The sequence below is a fragment of the Apodemus sylvaticus genome, chromosome 3 (genome assembly GCF_947179515.1).
Source record: "Apodemus sylvaticus chromosome 3, mApoSyl1.1, whole genome shotgun sequence".
In the NCBI taxonomy this organism is placed as follows: domain Eukaryota; kingdom Metazoa; phylum Chordata; class Mammalia; order Rodentia; family Muridae; genus Apodemus; species Apodemus sylvaticus.
In genome coordinates this window covers 44,834,639-44,842,173 of record NC_067474.1, presented here as the reverse complement: position 1 = coordinate 44,842,173, position 7,535 = coordinate 44,834,639, and the positions used below count along the sequence as shown (strand labels likewise).

General features: G+C 35.2%; 1 non-coding gene across 1 annotated transcript; it reads left to right on the top strand.

The window, feature by feature from the left end:
- The first annotated feature begins 504 nt into the window (after window positions 1-504).
- On the top strand, window positions 505-608 carry LOC127681835 (U6 spliceosomal RNA). Its single transcript, XR_007977195.1, has one exon. It is a non-coding gene; the product is annotated as a U6 spliceosomal RNA (small nuclear RNA).
- Window positions 609-7,535: the final 6,927 nt, after the last annotated feature.

Genomic DNA, 7,535 nt, shown 5'->3' with positions numbered 1-7,535 from the left:
AGGAAGAAGAGAGAGGAAGACTTCTGCTCAGTCGCCTTCTCCTTTTGGTTCCGTCCAGGACACTGTCCACAGAATGGTGTTATACACATTTAGATTGGAGTTTCCTACCTCGGTTAACTTATTCTAGAAAATTCTTCAGAGAACTATTCATATGCTCGCTTCCCTACTGATTCGGGAACCCCATCAAGTTGACAGCCTAAACTAGTGATAATATTTCCAAGTCATTATTTTATCAGGTGGTGGTAATCTTGAGAAAACCTACTGATGAGTCAGATGGACTCGGGATTCATTTGGCATACCATTCAACATAGAAAAATAGTATGTAGTGGAACATTCTTAGATTTTTGGAGTGTTGAAGAGTTATTTATAGGGCATCAGATAAGGATAAATGAAAGTTACGTATTTAAAACTATATATACTATAGTAATATGTCCTCATATAAAACACAATAGAAATACAATTAGTGATATGAAATGATTGCAATAGAATAAAATTGAGACTGGATTGCCTAATTCAGCAGCAGATAAACTAAAATTGGAAAGATACGGAGATTAACATGGCCCTTTTGCAAGGATGACACTCAAGTTTGTGAAATGTTCCATATATTTTTCTCAACTAACCTGCATCCTTGGGGACTCCCAGAGACTCAACCACAGACCAAAGACCATATTGAACCTGGGCCTCATGCACATTTATAGCACGCTGCAGCGTGGGTACCCCACCAACTGAGGCAGGTTCTGTCCTTGAATCTGTTGCTTGCCTGTGGATTCTGTTCTGCTACTTCGGCTGTCTTCTCTGGCCTCGTTTGGAGAGGATGTACCTAGTCCTACAGCAACTTAAGGTACCAGAGTAGGTTGATCCATCATAACTGACCTCCCTATTCCTAGAGGTGAAGAAGGGATAGTGAGGGGAGAGATCACGTGATGGGGGAAGTAGGAGGGGAAGTAGGAGCTGTGATCAGGATGTAAAATGAATAAATTAATAAATTAATAGGAAAAATTAAGACTTGTTATTCAAACCAAAGGTATATATATTGGATGAAAACTCAATATTATTATGCTGTGATGAAAAATTTAATATAAATGAAAGTGAAAACAACTATGTTTTTAACTGATCCTAAAAAAATTATGTTTATACCATGGGTTTTTAATGAAGCTATAATGGAGAATGTAATTAATTTTAAGATGTGGCTATGGCTTGGCTAGCCTTGTGCAGGCCCAATGAAATTCCAAGTTGTATGTTTGTGATAGGTGTCTGAGATTGAGCATACTAATTTGGAATTTGAAAAATTATTAGAATAGAAAGAGGTGTTAAGGTACAGGTACAGTTATAGAATAGATGATTATAATAGATAATTAAACATATTTTAAACAATATAATATGATTATCAAATTTTACTGATATGTTTTTAGTCTGTAATGACCTCCATAGGCTCATATGTTTGAACTGGTGGTTCCTAGCTGAGAACATGGTGAGAGAGTTGTGAAATATTTAGGAGGTGAAGCCACACTAGAAAATGTCATCATTGTGGATGCATCTTGAAGACTTATGGTCTGGTCTGATTCCTGTTTTTCTGTGTGTTTTCTCTCCACCTAAACATAGCTCTGCCTGTGCTGCTGCTACTACCATGCCTTCCTAAGAATCCTACCTGCCTCCACAGGCAGGCAACAGATTCAGGGACAGCACCTGCTCCATCCAGTTTTGGGGCGGCCCGCATGAAGTCTAAGCTGCATGCCCGCTGCATATATGTAAGGAGTCCTAGGTCTAGTCCTTGTATGCTCTTTGGTTGGTTGGTCAGTCTCTGGGAGTCCCCAAGGATAATCAGGATCTTTTATATCATTGCATCAGGAAAGGTAACTAACACAGCTACTGTGTTATGAGGATAAAAAGGAGCCTATATCTTAATTCCTTTATAATGAATTTAACCTGATTTTTAAAATATCGAATTGCCCGAAGAGGCATTCCTCTGCCACTCTTTTGGCTGGAAGCTTGTGTACCCCCTGGTTGATGGCTTAGTCTCTGGGAACCCTGGGGCTTCTGGATAGGGCTACAATGCCCTTCCTCTCCTCCAATCTGCCCTCTTTGTTTTTATAAAATGGTTTCTTTCTTTTTTTTATTCAATTTATTCTTTATTTACACTTCAAATGATTTCCCCTTGGTCCTATGAAGGCTCAATAGATGCCCCAGCATGGGGATATCGAGTGGGGGTAGGTGGGAGTGGGTGGGGTGGAGGAGCATATTCTTGGAGGCAGGGGGTGGGGTGATGGGTTGGGGGATTTTAGGGAGGGGGAAGCTGGGGAAAGGGTATAACATTTGAAATGTAAATGAAGAATATATTCAATAAAAAAAACAAAACAAAAAAGCAAAACAAAAAAATATCAAATTGCAGCTTGAGAGATTCATGAAAACTACACTAGTTTAAAGAAAATTTTGTTTTTTAAAGTTAAACATCTCATTATTAAAGTTTTTACTTGGGTATAGAAATTAGTCTATAAAGGCTTCTTTATTTATTTTATTTGATTATTTTTCTGTACATTCGTTTTAGCTTTTTTTTTAAGATAATTGATTTTTGCCTACTATATTTAACATGTATGGTCAGATCAAACCACAAGGTCAATCTAGGCTTGCTCATATGCACATATATTTAAGCATGCTTAATCTCAACTCAAATTGTATTATAATAACACTGTTTATGTTAAAGTTTTAGGAAAAAGAAACCATTTAATGATTATTAAATTAAAATATAGTACCTCTGGGAGTTCCCATGGTAGTGGGGGTGGATAGCTGATAGAAGGACTGAAGTATCTTTGATTGGAGCTGAGGAGTATAGTTCTGATCCAAGATGAACTTTCTAAAATGCCCTAAAAGGTTTCTCATTATGCATCCATAAATAATCTTAATAATAGCAAATTTCTATTATTTTATATTGAAATAGTAACATACTTATCCCAGTGACATGGGACTCTCTATAAACTGCAGTCACTCCCTAGGGTTAGCTTTGAACATTGTTTAGATGCACCATAATTAACTTGGCCAATTGTTTATTATCTATGGAGGACCTAGTTTAATGGAAAATTTTTTCTTATTTTTTTGTGTGTCTTTTTTTCATTTTTTTATTCGATATATTCTTTATTTACATTTCAAGTGATTTTTCCTTTCCTGGATTCCCCTTCCCCGAAAGTCCCATAAGCCCTCTTCCCTCCCCCTGTTTCCCAATCCAACCCTTCCCACTTCCCTGTTCTGGTATTCCCCTACACTGCTGCACTGAGCTTTTCCAGGACCAGGGGCTACTCCTTTCTTCCTCTTGGGCATCATTTGATATGTGCATTGTGTCTTGACTATTCCAAGCTTCTAGGCTAATATCCATTTATCAATGAGTACATACCATCAGGTAATGGCTTCAATGGTGTTGGGGTCCAGGAAGGTGTGAAAGACTCAGGTAGAAACATTATGTATCTTAGCTCTACCTTATGTGAACAAGCACAGGTTGACTCTGTGATATGATTTGATCTGACCATATTAAAAACATTAGAACATTTAAATAAAACTGTTCTTACCTTAAAAAAATCTTATAATAAATTTGGAGAAGTATAAATTTAAGAATTGTGAGACTTAATGTTATGTAAGGATAACAACCAATTCTAATGCAAGTAGGCATTCTACAATTCTCTCATTTTGCATCAACTGTTGACAGTGACACTAGACTCTAGAGGTCAAAGGACCCAATTGCACAAGATTGTTCTCAGTGAGGACCAGGGAGTCCTCATATTACCTGTACTTCTCTCTGACTTGGCTACAAAGCCAAAGTTCTTTTTTCATCCCAGATTTAATAATTCTTAATGTGAAGAATATATTTTACATTATAACAAAGGACATAATTAACCAGCTGGATACATATATATGTATATGTATATGTATATGTATATGTATATGTATATGTATATGTATATGTATATGTATATGTATATGCATATCCCACGAAGGGTCCTGGCCACAAGCACTTCTGTCTACACTGGCTTCTTAATAAGCAGATGTATTAACCAAGCTGTTCACTGGGAGACTCACTCTGATCCCAGACCCTCTAAGTTCCCCAGATGTTGTAGGTGAGGGCTGCAAGCTGCAAGCTTCCCATCAAGCTGATCTTTATGGAGACCAGCTGATCTTTTGAACCATCTGAGGACTGTCTTGTAACAAGAGACTCTTCTGTCTCTTTTATCAATGAAAATTCTCCAGAATTTAGGATCTCTGTAACAGGAAGCAAGGACAGAGACCAAATATCTGTATGTGATACCATGCCTCATCAATCTTAAGAGAGACAATGTAGTCTACTAAATATCCATGCCTTATTTAATTTTAACCCTCTGTACATTTAAAGATAACCTCCTTTGTGTCGACCTATGAGTCAAAAGAATTAGAGAAAAGTGCAAAAGAGCTATAGAAAGTTTAAACAAATTTTAGGGAAAAATCTAAATTTAAAATTCCAACTTAAGGTATATAAAATAAAAATTAATTAAAGCCTAATAATTTTGGTTATTCTTCTTATATTAAACTTATAAACAAAAGACACTCAAAAATAGCAAGACATAAGTAAAGATAGAATAATTTCTATAGTTTATGCTACTGTTATTTCTATATTAATTAGTAATTTCACTGAAGTTTATAAGGTGCCAGTGCTCTTTTTGTGGAAAATTATTATTTTTGGAGATAAGTTCCAATAGTAGTCACTAAAAGAAGCCCTGGTGGTGTTGGTTATTGTGTTGTATGCCTTACATCAGGATCTCACTTAATTTTCACTATACATTGATGAAAATTAAATATTTAAAACATGAGTGAATGTTCTTGGTCATAAAGAAATGCAGATACTTCCATTAGATCAAACCCCCAAAACTTGAGGCAGAGACCCAGGATAGAATGCCCACCCAGAGCTCCCATGCTCAGTTCTTAAAGCACTGTTACTGGCCCTAAAACAAGATCTTTCCCTCATTAGCTTCTAGAATATGGTGCTGGTAATGGTGAAATTAATGTAAAAATAATGAGAATATGGAGATTAATTAGGAGCATGAAAGGTTTATAAAATAAAAACAGGATTGAAGATTGGAATATAATCTTTGCCTTAGTCTTAACCATTTCAATTACTGTATTTAAATGTAGCATATTATGGAGTCATAGCTATAATATGCTTTCAGAGGGTTGTATGCCTTATTGTTTAATCTGCCTGTAAAACTGCCATCACTCTATTCTAGATAGTAAAACCTAGAAAGTAATTTCTATGTATCATGACCTAAATATTGACTTCAAATGCTCCTAGCCAAGATGAACTGCTCCAGAAAGATGAGCTGCTGGTTTTTTTCAGTTAACATTTAAAAGTATAAAATTAAAAATATATGATAGAAGTTTGAAATTTATTAGAAAGCAATGGTGCACAGTTCACTAGTAACTTGTGGAAAGTTTGTGGGACTTTTATTTTTGCTTGGATGGTCCACAAAGAATGAGTGACTAGCTTTTATGGAGGAGACCAGGTCTCAGAAAAAACCCAGCTGCGCAGAGACCTACATAAACACACCGGACATAAATCTGAACTGTCAGGTGCCCACTCCCTTGTATTATTTCTGTTACTAATGATGACTCTCTTCTAGAAATATTATGAGAAGAATGTGAATTCATTTTCTTTCTGTATTCTCAGTGTGCATGATGAACCTTCATTTGTTTAGCAGCAGAGGAGGAATTTTCTATCATCAATGATTTTAATACCACTTCTGGCACCAGGACTAGAAAGATGGATGGCTACTTAAGAAAAGTGTCACCCTGAACCCAAGGTGTTTTATTATCTTGCTTGGGAGCACCTTCTATGAAATTTCACATTAAATAAAACAATTTCCAGACCATGTATTTGGTAGATACTGGGTGTCATCATAATACCATTTTTGGTCCTGACAGCTGCAGTTGTGTTCTTCAAAAATATGGAAATGTTAGGTGCTTCTGTGCTCATAAATACAAAGTTCTGTATTTCATTATTCCAATCACATTTAGTCTACACTTTGAGTAAGATTACACAAATAGAAAGCAAGAACATCCTATATTCTGCCTCAAGTGCTGACACATATTTTCCTTTTCTAATGATATTAGAAGTAAAAAAAAAATTGTAAAAACTCAAATATGCTAGGCATCTATTAAAATTCACTTGTAATCCCAATACAAAATAAAAGTGCCAAAATCTATTTGTTAAATCATGATGGCTTGGTTAGTTTTAACTGTCACAAGTACATAGAATCTCCCAAGGTGAGAGTCTTAATGAGCGACTATCTAGATCAGGTTAGCCAGTGGGCGTGCCTGTGGCAGACTGCCTTGACCAAGGGTGTGAACCTTATAATAGGGAAGAAAACAGAGTACAGGTTCAAACAAGGAAGGGTGGGTGTATTCTTTCCTCATTCTTGACTATAAATGTTATATTTTTACCTTCTTTAATCTGAAATGATAGATTGTGACCTGGAATTGTAAGCTAATATAAACCCTTCATCCCCTGTTACTTTTTTTGTTAAATTCTTTTCCATAGCAACAGCAAGAAAAAAAGAACACATGCTTTTACAACTTATAGTACTATAATCAACTAATTAGATACAAACAAATATGTACAATTACAGAGAGGAGATCTCAAGTACACTTTCACTTTACTCTTCCCACCCACTTCTTGAGGATGACATTCCACACAGGAAAAGAGACTCAATATTCTGCCTCTGTCTCCTGCTCCTTTATAAACCTCAGGGTAGTTTCTGCAATTTTTGGTTTGTGTACCAAACATAACATACACTTTTAAAACACTAGATGCATTTCAATGATTAAAAAAATAGCGCTGGGATATATAGCTGTATAATATAGCTCTAGAGCACCTGTATTAATTTATAAGAAGTCATATTCTTCTGAGATATATTGAGCTTAATGAATGTTCCTGCACTATCATGTTGCTAGTGATACAGCCTGAGAATGGGAGAATATATGCTTAGGAAAGCCAAAGTTCAATAAGAGGGCATTTCTAGGTACTATTGAGAGAGTTTACAATGGCTGACCTAAGACTTTTATCAATCCACTTCATCTCTCCTCAAAATCTTATAAGTGTTCTTCTTTCTCCGGTTAGTTTTCAATCATATGCAGAACTTTGGTTATAGAATTATAAAGCAGAAGAGACTGCATTTTGTTGACCCTCGAATTGAAGCTCATTGGGATTGCTATTCAATTGATTATTTAAACCATGTACTTAATGTCTTTCTTGTATGGATGTAAGCATGTGTGGGAAGCCATATTAGTTGAGTCTGCTTATAAACTCTAATACCAACAGAAAAGATTACTCCTTTCCTAGCATCATTTTATTTGCTAGTAAAGAAAATGGAATTGATCCTTCTTAGGTTTACTTTTGTTATTATATATATATATATATATATATATATATATATATATGTGTGTGTGTGTATATATATATATAATACTTTTGTTATTATATATATAATATATATATAATATATATTATAATATATAATATA